The 18,839-nt window shown below is 39.6% G+C and overlaps 1 protein-coding gene across 4 annotated transcripts in view; it reads right to left on the bottom strand.

Annotated features, from left to right (window-relative positions):
* Positions 1-18,839, bottom strand: part of dpr12 (defective proboscis extension response 12) — a 214,084-nt gene that overhangs the window by 185,340 nt on the left and 9,905 nt on the right. The window contains exons 2-3 of one of the 4 annotated variants that reach the window (XM_066293673.1): positions 16,211-16,430; positions 14,228-14,405 (exon numbers count right to left, since the gene is read on the bottom strand). The exons of 1 other annotated variant lie outside the window; for it this stretch is intronic. The gene's annotated coding sequence lies outside the window, so the exon portion shown is untranslated. The remainder of the gene's footprint in view (positions 1-14,227; positions 14,406-16,210; positions 16,431-18,839) is intronic. 2 more of the 4 variants (XM_066293682.1, XM_066293664.1) reach the window with 2 other exon arrangements.

Raw genomic sequence — 18,839 nt, 5'->3', positions numbered from 1 at the left:
CAGTTCTTGTGCCGCTCTCATGTATTGCCGTATAATTGCTGAGTTCGGAAACTACCGAGCAATTCTGAGTTTTATTTCCATCGCACGTATCTCCCTACCTCTTATTTACTTAAGATTTTATGTTTGTGCACGAGGTAGACGTTCAACAATTAACATAGAAACATTTCCCATTTGGTGTTTGTGTGTGATTGAAGTTCGTTTGTTATTTCAATGCTCGAACGTAAAAGCTCCCTTGTAAAAGGGCTTTCTTAGAGGCATAAGGAAACTATTCATTTTATTTAGGCAGTTCCACTGCGGCACTGTTTGTCGGACGATACGCACCTGGAACGCAGTAGCAAAAATTCGAATCTATCTATCACCAGGTCGCACACCAGAGTCGCTTGAAACATAAGACTTGCAACATGATATAGTAAATATTTCTCCAAGCAGTATTTATTAAATATCATTTACACCATCGGAGAGCACTCTATATTTTTTGCCTCGTCCCTGCAGAAAATTGCTCGGGTACAGTTTCAGGAGTTGTACTTTAAGCAACTAGCGCCCAGAGCCAATTCAATAATCTATAGGATGACATTTTCTAACCGGTTGCCACCTTTTCCCACCGCCAGCTTTTTTCTGGTACGCCACTGACATTCTCTAGGCAAAAGTTTCAAAATATAAATTTCCACTTATTGCATTTTCTCACACTCTACCCGCGCTGCCTTCAAATTATTTTTAAAAGAATCAGAAAAATAATCAATTTTACCATGATTCTCTACGAGGTTCGTATGTACCTAGCACTCTAGTATACGGGAGCTACTCAAGGATCATGGTGAAAATAGGACGTAAAAGGGCTGCAAAATAGGAAAAGGAAGTGTGAATCCTTAAGGCTCTTAGGTTTGTTCGCTTTTAATGTATTTTATATTTTCTTAAAATGTCGACCTATTTTGCATGTTTTTACCACTTCATAACAGGACGCAAATTAAAAATATAATACCCCTTGTCGGAGATGGAGTTTTGTAATTGTTATGTAACCCGGCAATATTGTTATTATTTAGAGAATTTGAGTAATTGAAATATTAAATTTGGAGGGTTAAATTTGATTTTGAAACGCCCTCTATTGCCATGTGACCCTCTATACCGAAAAGTGCTTTATGTAACGGAGCCGTTTTTGCAAATTTTTAACATTCGCCGAATCTGGCGTGTCCGCACGTGAAATCATTCAGTCCCAAATATAGAAATCACCCTGTATATTTACAATCACGCTCTTAGTCATATTTAATCGCGCGACCTGAGGTCTTGCGAGTGGTTGGCATAATTTCTCAGTCCTGTCCTGAACCCTGATAGAATATAATTTCCGTATTCCAGGAACAGGATTGCCAACTTCATAAATGACTAATAACTTTTTTATTGTGGGCACTTGGTCCATATTGGCCTCTGATGCGAGGGGATACAAATTAATTAACATCCGAATTGAAATAAAAAAATACGACAAAATCCTGTCATCCCTCAGCTTATTTAATTAAGCCTCTGATTTGGCTGCATTTTCGAGAGGATTTGAACATTTTAAATTAGAGCTAACAAGATTTTCCCTTTTTGAGTTGGACAGGGCCAACGTAATGATTTTTATCATGCAAGTTACGTTGGAAATATTTTCAAAAAAGACGAGTAAACTAATTTTCCTTAAAATACTTCAATCTAGGCCGACTTCTGAAACATAGAAATTTGATTTCAGCACTATTACGGACGAAAATTAAATACCCATCGACGACAATAATGTCATGATTACTCGCAAATCTCTTTTTATTATTGTCCGGAAATTGGTTTTCCGAATTTTGTCAATCAAATCGCATTGTCTCTAATGAAATTGAAACGAAAATGAGCTTTTATTTTGTCGGTGTTGTATGCGTAACAAATTCAATCGATGCTGATTTGCGATTCAAGTATAAATCAATTGATCAATGGTTTTTACAATGTTCCGGGTACATTTGGACAACGACGATCTGGATCGGGGCATGGGATGAGAGAATATGTAATTTGCGGATGGAAAACGTTTTGTGGATTTTAAACTTTTTAATTTATGAGAATTGCGGCACAAATAATTAATTCCAACGACTATTGTTCGTCTCCTGTCCAATCATGTTTCCAACGCCGCTTGTTAGCTTTTTGTTAATAATTCTTATGTTACTGGAGCGTTCTCTTAATGCGAAAACACATAACAACTTTTCATCGGACCAAAAAATCGAGAAAGTTAATTAAACTGAAGTAACAACCTAAACTGACTGAAAGGTGAACATCCATTGGGAATGGAAGCTCAAATTGCGACAATTTCCATTGGACGGAAGTAATTGGACTGATAAATCATTTTCATAAATGATTAATTCTGAAATACAAATTTCAAATTCACAGTGATGGAATTTATGGAGCGTTCAACGAACGGTTTGTTTGGAAATCCATGAGTTTGGTTGATGTTAATTTGAATTTATGCGACGTCAGATCGGTAATGATGTAGGGAAATATTTACGGCTGAAATAAACAAATATCATACGTCAAGGAGCCACGAGGGAATTGTTTGATGCGATCCCGGTACGATTTCCATTCAGGATAGTTCAACACTGGGACACTGAATTCGCGTTGCTCTGAAAGAAACCCTGGAACATTAAAAGAACCATCGATATGGCGTTAGTTAGAGGCTCTAAACCTGAATAATGCTTATTTCCCTCGCAAATAGAGCCAACTTACCAATATAAAACCCCGCAAATCTCTCGCTTCCCTGACATCTGATCTACCACGAAATGCAGAAACTTTTCCAATGCCTCAAGGGCATTAAATATAATACCGACTGTAGCGGAAAACCTTTCCGAACTGCGATTTATATATAAAGTCGAAGGGAGTAATTCTGAATTGAATGAACGGACTAAAGGATTGGGTTACCATACATAAGTTTATAAAATATGAGGAGCCTTGAGGAGATTCATGTGTCTCTATGAAATAATGTAGTAATACTGGTGATTTGTCACTGACATTCTGAACATATTGCTCCAATTTTGCAAATTTCCATGTTCTCCAAGGAGGCTTGAGCGCAATATTACTTCGCAAAGAAAAAGTCCTAATGCTCACATCACATAAGGCAAACTGGTCTCATTTCGTGCGCTCCAGGGGGATTTCAACCAATCACTCAAAAAAGTGACATCCATGGCTTCCAGTTTATTAATAAAAGAAATTGCTTTGAGGCACAAGCGGATGGCACTTTCATTCAGAAGTAACCACCTCCGCACGTATTTCTTTTATTCTTAACGCAACAGCTGAGGTATCGAACAATGACGTATCGAGGAGATGTTCAAAATCGATATCCATTGCAATTGCGGATTCCGTCCTCCATTAACACCAATCCACAACATCCGATAACACCAAAGATGGGTGTTAGCAATTTTTTAATTTTGCCTCTAATTCGAGAATGAGTTAACCGACTTCAAATTTCCTCACAAATCAGTTTGAATGAGGAGTTTTTTTTTTAAATGAACGGGCCTCAAGTTGGGGTGTGCCATTCAAAATTTTCTCCGGTTGCGGCTAAGGGTTGAAATTCGCAATACTAAGAGCAGCGATTATAAATGTGCTCCTCGATACTTCACCGTGTTTTGGTCTAGACCCAATTTTCTTAACGAAGGGAATTAATGGAGCCACTTTTCAAAGGAAAGTACTCCGTACATAAATTGTGTACATGTAAAAATCAACTGCGGATACTTTCCTAGCTTAAGACCGAAAAGCTAAAAAGTTGTACTTTTCGGAAATGTATATGGGAACAAGAGCCTGCATGTGTGCTCTGTAAATGACCATTCTCTTTGGTTGGACCTTAAATTGCTGTGTCAAGTCGATGTTTGCATTTTCACTGTGTAAAGCTAATTTCGTTGCTTCCAGGCGAATGCAAGTAGGTAGTTGGCGTTTACATTTAACTTAACGAACTGTAGACGATTGCATTGGGCACATCGAATGGACTTTTCCTACTACGAACTTTAAGAAACACAATTTTTAACTGACGAAAGTTATGTAGATCGAGTCAATAGTTCACCAAACGCACTCGAAGAAGAAATTAAGCATTAAATAAAACAGTACTCGACTAGTAAAACACTATATTTTTTCTACAGCCATACATATGCAAACTGTAATTAAATTATTAAACAATTTAATTATTATTAATAACGCCAACCGCGTTCGCGCACGCCATGCTTCAACTGTGCATGGTTTTATTTTAGACCGCAAAGCAATATATATATATTGCTAAAAAATTACAGTACCGCTGTTTTCTTCTCCTTCTCGACGTTTCTCCAACAGACAAAGATGGGTTATAAAATATTCAGCTTTTGTCAGCTGTCATTCTTCTTCATGTCATGTTTAAGTCACTGTCATCAAGATTGAATTTTTGAAGTAGGCCCAAACGATGCTTCCACGAGTGGCGCGTTGTGTTCACTCGTCACTGTCAAACTTCTATTTCTAGAAACGACAGTTGCCGTTACGGGCTATTCCGCGTTTAGCGGGCGCAAACGGTGTCTTTCGCTAGGGTTAAATAGAATAGAAGTTTTTTTTTCATATGTAGTTCCCAGGCCACCTTATAATCCAGAGTTATTTACCTCCGAACGGGCACATAAGACGGTAGTTTAAGGTCGAGGGAGTAAAAGTGGGAGGGTTTCACCACCGGTGTCGTGTACACACATAATTACAAACTATTTTCCATAAGCTGACCCACCCTAAAGTAACCTAATTGCGATGTGCAGTCATTTCTCACGCAACAAAGCTACAGTTGAAATTCTCCTTGTTGAAATACTTTCGGTGCTTGTAAAACGAATAAATTATTAATTTGCACGAAGCACTAAACTGCACCATTGTAACTTTTTGGTATTTCGTCGAGGCAGCTTATGTCGAATTTAATGAACTCAAACAACACCGGTTTGACTAACTTGTGTTCATCGAGCGATGCCTCCTGGCCCTCCACGTTCACACTTAAAGATATAAAACAAAAATAATTTACTGAGAGCAATCTCTCAGCACCGAATCTAATAACGCTTTAAACTTGGAGGAAACTTTCTGTATGCTCACCTTTGTACTAATCTACTTCCTGAGGAGTTGCCTAAGACTTAATAGTCTTATTCAAGCTCTATTTGGTTTAATATGCAAATATGCCTCGACATTTATCCCTTTTCTTGAATTCGCACCTGTTTGCTTTATTCGGATTATGCAAGGTCAGTGGCAAAATAATTTCTCTTGATTGCTTTGAGTTTAAAACGTGTTTCGTAGACTGTATTTCACTTGTAGACCTGCATTCATATCATCCATTTGATAACAACGCCATTGTTACGTGCACGAGCACGGGCCGATCTTTGTACGTTATCTTTATAATCAGTCTCGGCGCAATCCGCTCAGACGGTTGTCTTTTATGTATTGTTTAGTTTTTTCCTTCCATCTCTCAGTCGTTTTATTATACAATATTACAATAAGAGCAGCATCGTCAGGATGTGGAGATGTGCATGTTGTTTCGTCTATTTGTTTTTCATATTATAAACAATGGTTATATGAACGTATTGTGGAGGTGTATATTGCGAAGGGAAGATGAAAGCCACAGTTCGTAAGGAAATCCTTATTTAAGAGAAAAAATTAAAGGAAAAATGTCGTCAATTTGTACTTTCAGTTGTTTGTTCTAAAGCAAGTTTGTGGTAATGTCAAATACGCGTTTTGGCGTTCGAATTCGCAGTGTCGACCACTGTGCCAGCCCCCGTCAAATGCCTTTTTAATGTCTATATATACACTTATCGATTGTCTATCGTTTAAGTGCGTTGTTTGTATGTTTTTCAACAATAAAAAGTGTTTGGTAACTAAACCAATATTTATATTCGTCGTTATTTGGGTCATCAGCTGTGTCGATTTAGTCTATTTCCCTTTCGGTCTGAAGCACCAAAACTGTTACTCCCCTCTTTCCCCAACCATTTCCATTTTCAGTTTCGAAATATTAGGACTATTTTTTTAAGCTCCGATGACCCGGCAGGAACAAACGAGGTCGTCAATAGAACACACCCTATCATAAGTAAAAGTTACTTATGCATCCAAGGTACTTTTCGACATGGTCACCAAGGACATTGAGACATTTGTCGTGACGAGGAATAAGTGTTTCTGTACCCTGTTGATATCTGGTTACCGCCTGAGCCATTCTCGCACACCCCATTTCAACTCCTCGTTCGAGTTGAACCGTCGTTTTCCCAACCACACGTTCATCCGAGCGACGAAGTGAAAGTCACTCGATGCCAAGTAAGGACCGCGCGGTGGATGGTCAAACATTATTTCCCGTCCGACATTCGGAAGCAGCTCCTGGGGCTGCATGGGGGCGTGCATTGTCACGGAGTAGGACCGCCGATAACGACATGCCTCTCGTTTTGGTTCTTTATGGCTCTGTTGAGATGTTTAACAGTTTTCCAGTACAGTGAGGCTTGAAGAAAACGGATCCAGCCAACTGGAAAAAATAGCGAATTATGTAATGTAAAGCCCGTACCGGGTGTGACTTGAGTGATGTCATTAGTTTTGAGGAGCGATTCCTTGTCATGCTTTATGAGCAGATAAACATGTGTCCTAACTCGCATCATTCCCGAGATACCGAATATCAAAGTTTTATTTAAAAAGTCGAGTTTTTACTAATTATTCAAGAGGCTTTACGACGATTTTGACGAAACTTGGCATGTTCGCTAGCATTAATGAGGGGCTGCTTTTGATGTTATTGCATTTTAAATAACAACTCCAGCGGCGTCGCAAATAGTTACCCGATCGATATTTGTGGTGTGATTATTGCACGGCGCCGTTTTTTCTAAATCCGACATTTGTGCCAGACCAAACAATTAAAAATACAACATTCTCGTCCTTTGACTTTTTTCCGTAACTCACTTAATCTTTGGTATTTTTAAGATTCGAGATGGAAACAAGTTCGAATAATTAATGAAAACTCGATTTTTTAATAAAACTTTGACGCCCTGTACCTCGAAAATGATGCAAGTTAGGACACGCGCTTACATGAACATTCTCCGTGAAATACGACGAGGAATCGCCCCTTAAAATTAATGACGTCACTTAAGTTACACCCTGCGTAGGCATTACGTTTGAGATCCGTGAGGAACAGAAGACGCACTTCTTCCGGGATCGCTGATTTGTGTCTGCGCGAAACAATGGAAATTCTCGCCGATCGATCCGACGCGCTCATCGATTAATGGTTGGGCAAATATCGAAATCTCGAAGATTCGAAAAAACACATTTCTCAAGCATGAGGCGGCCATTTTCTCGTTAAAGCCTCGGTGCTTATGTAAGACCACAGAAGTTTTTATTCACTTGATTATTAAATTCCTTTGAGGAAATTCCTCTAAGCACAAAAATAATTCGTTCGCTCCAAATGGGAACGAGGAACTTTCAGCGGCAAATATTTGCTTTGTGAAAAAGTTTAATTCGTTGTTTTCTGCCCAGACCGACGAATAAATTCCCGACGATGAAAAATCCTCGTTTTTCTTGTCGAGGGTTTTAGCATAATGGACAATTATTTATCGCTACTCTTCTGGGCGAATACACACTTTGCAGAGTGTACTGAAGTTACTTTAAACCATCCTCAAAATATTAATTAAAGTTGTTGTGTTGAATGTGCCTCAAATCACCGACGCAATAATTAAAAGTCAAGAGTTGCCGTCATGAAAGCAAATCCAACTTTCTTTACAAATTTTAACATGTTTTTCGGCCCGTCTGGAAGTTGAATTAATTTTATATTCAAAACGCAAGGCAAGCACAAAGTCATGAATTGCTTCTTCTGCAAGTTCCAGGACGAAACAAAAGGGAAGGTATTATTTACATCGGAAATATGCGGGTGGGTCCTTTTGAATTTGTCCGATGTAAACTTTTGGCCACTAACTTTCTTGTCGTAATGACTTCTGGAATGTTGTTTCGATTTTGTTCGGTCGTTGAAAATGGAGAGCAATGGAATGTCGTGCACGCGAAACTCGTAAAAACAGTAATAATTTAAAAACATGAAAATTTTATGTAGTTATTATCACGAGTAGCTAATTTTATGTAGGAACAGTGATTATGGCTGGTGTTAGCTTTGCGCCTCAAAAGGGGTTATGACTGGCAAGCAGGAAACCTTAATAATCGCAAAATTTATTTATAAGAAGGCTTGAACTTGAACAACAATTAAAACGCAATCCCCTTACTCTCGCCCTTTGTGATACTAGAGCGGTAACGACAAATTAAGTGGATTCTTTCGGGGGGCAATTTTTGCCGGCTCGATTTTTTTTTCAACCCACTGCATTTTAAAATCCATTATCAGATCCGCGATAGCAACTTAATTTGTTAGGTTCGGTTAAAAAAGAGATATCGCTCTTGATACGACACCAATTCGGGATCCTGTGGAATTAATATCGTAACATCCATCATCCTAGGTAACAAGAATATTCAAATGTCTATGAGCCGCGAATGAAAGACAAGAGTGGAGTGACTAGACGCTGGAGAAAAGTGATAATCGATACACCGTTTTGGTAAGAAAGTGGTATTAAAAGCGTGTCGTGACGGTTCCCGCCACTAATGACCGGAACCTACAAATATTTCTTATTAGTCGCGGTTTCGTGGCGGGAAATTACATTTCTAGGCGAGTAGGTGTCTTTATTTTGACCCTAAGGAGTATTTGAATTTGAAAATCGCCCACTGGCAAACTCATCTCCAGGCCATCTACAATATCGTACGGGCTTCCTCTAATCTATCCAGCAAATGAACGCAAAAACTCGACAACGCAGGAAATGGCGACTGCGTTTATGGAAAAAGGTGCATCAAATGCGTACCAATAATGAGTTTATAATTGGAAACGTTACAGCCGCATCTAATAAATGGATAGCAAACTTACCTGCTTAAAGCGAGCCGTTCCCAGCAGAGCCCTAGAATAATCCGTCTGCTTTTAGTCCAATAATTATTATATAAGTAAGTATACCTTGAACACCCCAACTTCCGCCAACCCAACGTCTTTCTAGACGATAAGACGTGTTAAACCCTGGAAGGTTTCCCACTGGAACTATCCATGGCTCGTTTTAGCAAACTTAACAAACAGCGAACGAAAAGTTTGCCTTTAGAGTCTTAATAACAGCCCGATTTCGAGTAACTTTAAATCTCTTTCCTGCTGCAGCTTCTGAAAACTCAATTAAAACCCTTGTAATCACGACATGATATTTATGAGTGCGAACTTTCTTCACAAAACAATTTCATCAACATGTTTTTCAGCCAGTCTGAAAGTCAAATTAATTACACATATATTCAAACAGAAGCGAAGGGTATCCGGGTCTTCTTGTGTGTAGGCCCAGACAAAGGGAGAGGCGCTATTTACATGGGAAACATGCGGCTCCTCCAGAATCTCTTCGTTGTAAATTTGTTACCACAAACTTTAGAGCTGAGAGTTTTTGCTATTTATTACTTTGAGCTGTAACAAAGAACGCGATTTTTCTGCTCTAAGTTCAGTCAAAGGTTCGATGAAGAATGAGGAGCAACAGTTCCGCCAGTGTTCGTGATAAATTGAGCAATCTGCATAAATCCCACAGGGTCGCATGAAAAAAAGGCTCGTTTTTGTTTGTACATATGTTAAAGGGAGAGTAATATCGGAAAGAACCGGAAGGGTCGTCCAATATGTTCGCAGTGTCGGTGACGAATTTTGTTATTATCTTGTCCCTGCAGGTGGAGGCGAGCAAGTCTAGCGGGCCCACAAAATTGGTAACCTAAGACGTTGAGACTTGTCCACGTAAAAGCTGCTTTCAGTGTCGACAATGTAAAAAATGTCCGCCTCTTATTAAAATATATGTGGTAAAAGTGGGAAGATGAGCATTTCGTGAATACTTATTTTTCAACCTTTTTCAGACGTTTCCAGCACGGGGGAGCGCGCTATTAATACTGGAAATACAGTACACATCCAGGAATTTGTGGAAACATCTCACAGCGACAAATGCCTTTAGAATTCAAATGAACGTGTTGATGAACATTTTTCCCCCAGCAATGAAAACTAATATGCAATTCGTTATATGAGACAAACGGCATGTGTGCACCCCTATTCTGATACCCTTTCCTGGAATGTTCTAATAGAGTTACATATTGGCAAGTAAATTAAATGCCTCTAACGTGTCACTGAAACGGATAACTTACACGACAAATCGTTTTCGAGAACTGAACAGGGGCGTCTAGTTCATGCTTTATTAAGGAGGGACGTCAAACAATCGTTCAGAAACGCGTGATGGGTGTATTTGAAGCTGCCGCAAGATTTATTATCTATAATAATAAGGGGAATTTTCCTAATAGATAACTGTTTATTATCGGAAATTTTATTAATTTGATGTAACCACAAACGTAAAGACGACTCCACTCCGATGACATCCCCTAGCGATCCATCACGACTTGTGACGTACTGTGGCCATCGCAGTGAATAAAACTCATCCTATGTTTGGCCTTTATATAACATTCACCGCCTCGGTTACTACCCCTTAACACTTGTTTATTTTCCGGAATTTAAGAATTCGAGTGATTTTCACATCTAACAGATCAATCTCTGTTAGATCTAGAGGGTGTAACATATCACCATGGAGATATTTCGGGCGGCGATAGCACCCTGCTAAATCTTTTTAAGTTCGCATGTCTATTTTCTTTAAGACCCCTCTACATCAAAATGTCCAAATAGCGATACACGGGGTGTTCTGTTTTTTGGGCCGTGGATTATTTTATGCTTTGTATCTTTTTCGGACTAAATGTATGAGTTCTGACACCAATGTGAAAATTTCCTCTCCGACCCTTTAGCTTTTCAGTCTCGCGCAGTATATTCGTACCTTTCGCCCCCAAAAATACCTATCGGTACAAACTAAGAGTGTGAAGGGAGCAGGGGAAAGCCCAGTCGTCTTAATTGTCGACCGCCTGAAGCCAATCGCAGCATTTGATTAAAATTCTTAAAATAAAATGTAATCTAAACGAAAACAAAATTATAAAAACTATTAGAAATGTCTTTCTGTGCACGTGAAACTTTCCCACCCCGTATATCGACAATGCTGCGTTTTTGCCCATTACATTATTAGCATTTTTTTATTACTGTGCGGAGCATCGCCGACGCCTGAAATATCGCCACGATGATACGTTACATCCCGTATAAGGAGCATCCACCTGTTATATTCGTGCTATCGCACGCGGTGTGTCGGGTGTTCGTAAAGTACTCTTAAACTAGTTCAACGTTATTCCCCTTATTGCATTCGAACTAAAATTGAACTTTATCGAAAAGTGCCGGAGAATACTTGAGCCTCTGGCAGGCAAACTGAGCGAGCTGCGATGTCCGATCAATTATCCCCTGATCCCTTGTTCATAGTTAATAATCTTTGCGGTTGTGTCTGTAAACCCTGTTACTCGGTCTGTATTATAAATCAAGAGTTCTTGAATAAGCGAAGTAACTCACTAAAGTTGTCTAATTCATCTCTGTGTCGAAGTAAAGTTATACAGTCGTTTCTCAGGCCACTACGGACTACTTAATTGCCAGAGAAGTGAAGTGTAAACTCGGCTTGTTAATTGAAGGTTTATTCCACGATTTTATTCCTAGGAATAGGTTGCTAAACATTTAATTGAACTAGCACTTCCGATGGCCTCGATCGCAGCTTTCAGAATTAATTTGGGACTCGCACAAATCGGTCCGGTGGCAAAGGCTCGATGTAGTCTATTTCGTAAATTTAGAAGTTTCCGAACGCACAATAAGCACGTCCAGGTTCTGGCGTTATCCAGAAAAAAAAAATTAAACTTTCCGATCAGATAGTCGATTCCGGGAAATTATTTCATTTTAAATTTCGCAAGTACAACTCGCTCTTTGAGATGAAAGATCCGTCTTGGCTCAATAATTAAAATATACGAGGGAACGTGGGCCCCATTTCCATGCGAACCTACACGAAGACTCGGATCTTAATCAGTTCCTTCTTCAATTGAATTCATAATCTTGGGGACGAAACATAATTGGAAAGAGCATCGAAACAAGATCTTCAAATTCTAAATTGTATTTCCATTAATAAATGTGTGCCTCAAACCAGTAAATATCCTTATCACAAATCTCATCCTCCGAACGATCCAGTCTTTACTATAATCTTCCATCGACAATTGAGAGCTGATTGAGATTTCATCACATCCAATCTCCCCAATGACCCATTAACCGAATCGCAAACCAAATTTTTCCCCCAACGCCGTTGAAGGTATGGAAATTGGCCCAGATCCAAAACTGGCGATTTATAGTCTGGTCGATACAACACGAAATTTGTTTTAGGTGTTGAATGTTGTATGGATCTTGGCGGGTGTTGTGTTAATAGGTTTACGGGGTTTAATGAAGCTGTTCTGGGGAAATTGGACGAGCTCGAAAATGGCTGACACACAGTTTATCATACATTTAAAATTGGCAGAATATTACCGAATTTATGAACGAATTATTTCCCGAATACTGAGCTTCTAATAAATAAATCTCGATAAAAACTCTCTTTTTTACTGCCGGCTTTGATGTAAAAGTAGCTGACGCACATATGATGAGTTATGTCTTGTTTTGTATCCCATAGGGAATGATTTTTTGTTGGAAAGTAATTGCTGTGCCCCAGTTCCTATGGGATTTTTCCCGGCATGTTTGGAAGAAATTTATGTTTTTTAAATCAGTAGGACTTCCATTTATTTCTGTTAATTGACAGTGATCGTATATACACTCAGTTTCATATGAAATGCACCACCCAGTCGTAATAATTATAATAATGTGCTACCTTAACAATGTCCTGAGGCCGTCATGAGCATCCTTCATTCAGATTTTACGAAATGACATTTTCCAACAGGATAATGAAAGCTCGCATAGTGCGAAATCACGCGAAGGCACCCGGAACAAACGCAACTGGAAATGCTGCCTTGGCCTGCACCGTCACCGGACCTCTCACCTATCGAACATCTCTGGGACGTGACGAGTCGCAGTCTTCCAAGTTGGTCAACAATTTGGATGACCCGCGACACCACCTTGAAGTAGCATGGAATTAAATGCCCCAGGAAGATATTGATCATTTGTTGTAAAGCGTGCCGCGAAGAGTACATGCTGGCATTGCCATACGAGGCGATGTCACTGATTATTAACTTTTTAATTAATTAATTAATGTTTTTTTTACTGAAACTCTGATAATTTGACACTCCGTTATGAAGCATTATTTTGCCAATGTTACAATGCCTAATTATTATTGTTATTACTGGATGGTGCAAATACCGGAATGTATCTCGCTGGGGCACCTTCGCCGCTGGCCCTTGTAGACGCTACCGTGAGCTCCTTCTTCTGACATATTTTGATGAATTGATATGACGAATGAAACGGAACTGGATGTCGACCATATCTGCAGTTGGCTCAACTGGCTCTCAGCTATGGTCCTCGACCCGATTTAGTTGACAACACACAAATAACGTTTACTGTCGGTCTGGCCTTATCTAGATATTTTGCGTATTGGTCACCTAAGGAGTGTAGATAACGAGGAGTAGCAGAAACGACAATAATAACAACAGTAATAGTAATGGTAGTAAAAATAGTAACCATGAGGTAATAACGCCGAACTAGTAAAGCCGATGAGAGCATTCTTTCGCAATAAAGATCATCCACTACACAAAGTCATATGTGCTTTATACAGCAACTCTATTCCACTAACTCTAATCAAAATGGAGCACGTAGCACTGGAAAATGGGACAGATATAAAGAATACAGAATGGGAGGCGAAACAGCTGCATGAAGGGCACTATAAGATCGTGAACCAATGCCAAATAGATAAATCAGAGATATACAAATTTCTGGAAGATGAGCAGCCACATTCGAAAACAGGAGGTTCCGTGGCTTACGAGAAGAGACAAAGCCATGACAAATAATAAACGTGAAAAATATACAGCATGATCGAAATTGGTCATGCATGTATTGGGGCATCGGAAATCGTAAAAAATACAGCCGAATGGGCAAAGTTTTAGATACTTTTGTGGGAAACTTTTACCCGGTTTACATATTGCCTTATCTTTGACCGTTTTCGGTTTATTCGGAAGATTTTTTATATATTCCATAATAAATCACGACCCAGTGTGGTTCAGCTGAAGGACGTTTCTCATTTTCTATAGGGTCCAGCAAGAAAGCTTCAAAAATGTTATATAGCACATATAATGTAAACGTTTTAAGCGTTTTCCTTACCTTTAATGTTATGTTGTTGTTATTAAATTTGACCACCTAGTTACCCTTCGTCAGTAACTTCTCGTAGTCTTAGTGACTACGAAATACTTCTTATTGAATTCTTGATGGGAACCTTAAAGACTCTTCTTTTCAAGTGTTACGGCTTCGTTTCCCCCTTATCTTCGAAGCCGGCGATGCCCTAAAATTGGAAAATCCTATTAGCCGCCAAGGGCCTAGTTGATTACAAGATTAACCCATCTCTTTTTAAGACTAGCTACAGCAGTAGATATTCTTTATAGAGCCTCATGAAAGACAAATATTTTAGAGTTTAAGTAGCCGTAATTGTAAAAGCTCTCAAAAAGTTTCCCGGTCAAAACAAACCTTTTCTTCGTTTTGGTGTTTGTAACCGAAAGTTTTCGATTTGTTTTCTTTCTTGCCCCACCAATAGACTTTTCTCCGTGAAGTTTTCTCGAATTAAATTTCTTTTAAATTCTCGTCGAGGACATTAATTAAGAAATTTACCTCCTTTGTTTTTTTTTGGGAGTAACTTCGGTGTTTTGTCTTTGGGAATCGTAGAAATAAATTCGTTAAGTGGTTTGTTACATAATGAAAGAAATAGAATTAAAAACTGGACATACTTTCCGAGGGGAAAACATTTAGGGCATCGAGGTCAAGGAAGTTGTATTATTAAAAATCCCCACTCCCTTAGAGCAGTAAACGCGAATGTGGTTACTATAGATGTACGGTTATATATGTGTACTTGCTGCGGTTTAACAGCGCTTACGTAGGCAAACACATGATTTTTTTCGTAATATTGTCGTCCCTAGACACATTTTTCAACTAACATTTCTCAAACTAATTTTATACGGCGAGTTCGTCTATTAGTTGTGGGCAGAAATCCGCAATGTTAGTTACAAATACGCGTGCGCACGAAGGAAACCATCTCACCAGCGCCATCTGCAGTTGTCCCTTTGCTGCATTCTGACCAAATCGAGCGTGCAGAATTGAGTGCACAGTGCCTAAAGTCGCAACAGGCCTTAACAGTCCTCAGATCATCGAATCCTTTTCAACACGTGACCAATGCCCCTCAAGACGGCTTTCATCTATGAATTGAGCTTTCTAACAAATTTCATCACTAGTAAATCACTTTGACTTTGTCCGGTATTCTTTTGGTATTTCGATAAATTTTGTAACAAATCAAACTGACTTCATAAGGAACTAATGCACGTGATTCCAGTGCCGTTCGTTGCAGCCAGATAATAATTCAAGAGAGGTAGATGGTAATCAACTTCGATAAATCCCGGAATTTTTCCAAAAAGAAGTGACAAACTTATCTGCGGATTATAGGAAAAAGCTTGAAGAGACGAGTTTTAAACATTCAAGGGTGTTAGGAGCTAAATTTAGTTTGCTTGAAAGTGCTTTCTGATGGATACTTCCCCAATTTATTTTATCTATTTTAAAAGACGAAGAAGTGAAAGCTGATGTAATGTGATCCATTATTTAAAATCGCATTGGTATAATTTAAATGGAAAAACTATCTGGTCGGACATAGATGTCACTTCGGTTTCCGAGATAACTTTGCAATTGTCGTGGTGCGTGCAGTGCAGGTGACTCTCGCGCGTGTGGAACGGTGAGGGATCTTGATGAGGATCATTCTTCCTTCCATTCCATCAGAATCGGCTGCGGATCATGGAAATCAAACAATTAAATTAAGTCGAACGCGCGTCCATAATTTTTTTAATTCGTTGGTTGGCATGTTTCAGAGCGGATCGTCACCAATGGAACTGAAAATTACAACCGCCTTAGGGGTAAATCTAATCTGAAAATAATTTCCGTCGCCAGCTGCCCAACCACCGCTTCGTTACAAATCTCAAATGCGTTCCTCTATGTAAATAATGCACGTCCGCGTGTAATGGATAGTGACATTGGCCAAATTTCACGAATGAGATAAGTTAAAAATTGTGCCCATGTCAAATTTCGTGACATATGTGGTAAGTTTCTTACCCCAATCACTCAATCAACGTACATTTCACAGCTAAAATACATCGTAATTGAATCTCTCTTCAACTTGTTGAAATGCTTGCCATCCGCGTTCAATGGGAGGGCTCCAGTTGCTGCGGAGACGCGGAAGGAGAACCCCGGTCGTCCAGGTTCGAACGACTTTTCGATTCCATTCAGTTTCTTACAGTTTGGGAAACGTGCTACAACACCGTCTAATAAATCCCTAAAATCACAATATTAGTGCAAAAGAACGTGGAGGAATAGAGCATTCAAACGCCAACTAGCGAGACTAATAAACTAACAAGAAAAATTCCCTAACTCCCAACGGTTGCAGATGCCGAAACTTACTAAGTCTTCGGAACAAAGGGCGACTTTAGTCCAGAAGGAGAGCCGATCGGACGTCTGGAGGTTCAAAACCGGGAGGAATTTAAATAATATTATTGAGTTGCGGTATTTACCAACGTCACAAATTGGTAGAGCAAAGTAACAATAATACGATGTTTCGAAATTCAACGTTGTGAAAAGTGTCGTTAATTTAACATTTTCGCCCAAGGGAGGCCGGTGTATAGGGCCCACGCGTGTTGTTATTTTGCCTTTGAATGAAAGTGAAATGAATACCTTTTCTGATATGGTTTTCACAAGTTTATCAAACCTGAAAGTTTATGTGTTATAAAATCCTCGTTCTATTCGGAAATGAGTCCTTATTTCGGGGACAGTATTCATTGAAAACGGGCAAAAGAGAAACCTTCCCCGTGCCGCCTCGCCGCATAATCCTTCGCAGTGGTATTTGACAAGGGTATTAAGAGAATCCCACCGATTACTGTGCAGGAATTTAAACAAGCACCGAGCAGTATTTTATACATTTCGCGTACTCTCTAAAATAGCTATTTCCCAAGCAAAAACGGATGATAAATGGTTAGAAAGCGGCAAATCCTCCTATTCGCCATTAAGCGTGTTAAACGTTATTCGGTTTGGTGAATAAAAACATTTGATATTACTTTGCTCCCCTTTATTCGGTTGATCTTGATTGACACTCGACCGACAGCACGATTCTCTTGGGGGTAATTTAGACGACACTGCTCGGCAAAAACATGCAAACAAACGGGGATGAATTTTTGAGCCTAAAAAGGGAACAAAATCACGATTAAAGGTGTAATTAAAACTGGTTCCCCTAATCCAAGTTGTGCGAAATTGTCTTTGTTTTGGTGGGGATGGGATAATTTGACCTTGTTGATCGCGGCTCTTTATATAATGACTACTTTTGTCTCCCCTCCTTTTACATTTTAATTAATATTACTAATGAATTATATTCGTCGTCTTCAGCAAGTGCTCCTCGGAAAGCAGGAATTGCCAGATTCTCTCCGAAACGGACTCGTTTGCAAACTCTTCAGATCTGAAAGCGTTTCTAATCGCCTCGGCATTTGCAGCGCCCGCTATAGCGTTTCTACTTCTTTTATAAATTTAATACCTTTACAGGGTGTCCCAGGGTGTGCGGGAAACCTCCAGGTTTCGCAAACGATGCGGCGAACTATATGGCCATGTATACGTCATCACGGTGCAGTCCCACATCCTGCAGAAACATCAGCAAAGGACGCGAATTATCATTTTTCGGGTGCGATGGACTCCGGTTGAAATCCCTTAAAACGATGCATTTCAAATAAATTTATAATTTGGTTCAGCAGGGACGGACTAGCTACAACATAATTGTCATTGACACTTGTTGTGGTTAACCAGTCGTGGGAAGTTTCAAGCGAGGAAGTGCCTGGATTCCCTGTCCAGCAGATGGAAACATTTTGAATGCATCCACAAAATGGCGGAGCTGATTCCTGCAGTGGCTTTTATTTACTTTATTTACACCCGTATGTGTAATATTAATATTGTTCAAACCGTTTCGACTTCGGTAACGTCGCGTTATCTAGATACGTCACGCCCTCATTTCTCACTCTCACATTCCGCCTCAAATTCCAGGTTTGATTTAATTAATTTCCAGCAAGATTCTCAGGTTTTTATGTTCTATTTATGAGACACGCGGTGTCTTTTGTCCCCTTGGTCCGTCGAAATATATTTACTTGGGAATTGCCGATGCTCAAGTTCTCCACCTTTCGGGCGAACAACGGAACGTTTCGTCAAATTTCGGACATTTATTCATCCACGTCGGTGACGTATCCATTTATTTTTTTTTCTCCCGTTCAGGCTGCGTGGACTCATGTCCTCGAACGTGTGTTCCATGATATGTGTTCCGTCTTTCAGCACACGCCTGATGGAGTCAATACGTATAAACAGGTGGCGCTCAACTTCCTCTATTCTTTTTGCTTGAACGCGCATGAAATCTTGTGGAAATATGAGAAAACTCATAGCTTTCATCGATCTTATTATACCGCGTGACATATAAAACAGAGCACCCAGTTGTAATGGCTATATAGTGCATCCGGTCTTGTGCGAGCTTCCTGAAGGTAGATTCAATTTTTTTTTTGTCCTCGAGCGAAATAACCTAAATCGTCAAATTCTTCGGGCTTGTCCTCACCCGAGCTCTTCTGCAACGGCAACACGCAGACCCCCCACTTCGAGGCGATTGCACAAATAAGAATTTTCGGAATTTGGCGAGCTGAGTGGTAATTAAAAGGGCCTCATT

Source organism: Euwallacea fornicatus, chromosome 2, assembly GCF_040115645.1.
Source record: "Euwallacea fornicatus isolate EFF26 chromosome 2, ASM4011564v1, whole genome shotgun sequence".
In the NCBI taxonomy this organism is placed as follows: domain Eukaryota; kingdom Metazoa; phylum Arthropoda; class Insecta; order Coleoptera; family Curculionidae; genus Euwallacea; species Euwallacea fornicatus.
Note: the sequence above shows the minus strand (reverse complement) of the source record. Positions and strands in the feature narration are given on the sequence as shown.